We start from the raw sequence: 641 nt of genomic DNA, 5'->3' as shown, positions 1-641 counted from the left end.
GGGGGGGGAAAATAAAAATTCCAAATCTATGTTGTAACAGTCTTCTTCTTTTGCATTTTTTTTATGCTTGGTTTTAACTTATTTAATGCCCTTTATTGCCGTTATTTTGAGGGATCAAAATATGGCATGCAGGATTTGTATGCTCAGCTCATCTGAAATTGCGTGCATCAACCTAAGATATTTGATTTACCAACTTCATGAAACCTATGATGCTGTCACGACTCATGTCAGTGCAAATGCATTTCTAATTAGTTCATACTTTTAATTGGATACGAAGGATGTCATGGTTCAATTTACATCATGCTGAGAAGTTGTAACTAGTATTTTATGGAGAAGTTGGAATGGACATGAGGTTTGAGACTTTGAGATTGAAGGTAGTGATCTTTCTGCCCTTCCTACGTTATTCAGTTCTCCGCACCGACATCTACAACAAGATATATTTAAATCCGCCAAGTTTATTTTTTGATTCAAAAAGAATCATATCGAAATCGCAAAGATACCAAAGCGAGCATAGGGAAGCAGCCACTTCGAATAAATATCTATAGGTTGGACTTGAGTCCCTTGACTTCTCTTCTTCTCTCAAAGGGAAACTTGACCTTTCACTACATAACAACACTTCGACAGAGGGAAAGGGTGGGGAA

This window comes from Asparagus officinalis, unplaced genomic scaffold (assembly GCF_001876935.1).
Source record: "Asparagus officinalis unplaced genomic scaffold, Aspof.V1 AsparagusV1_Un327, whole genome shotgun sequence".
Classification (NCBI taxonomy): domain Eukaryota; kingdom Viridiplantae; phylum Streptophyta; class Magnoliopsida; order Asparagales; family Asparagaceae; genus Asparagus; species Asparagus officinalis.
This window is presented reverse-complemented; position numbering follows the sequence as displayed.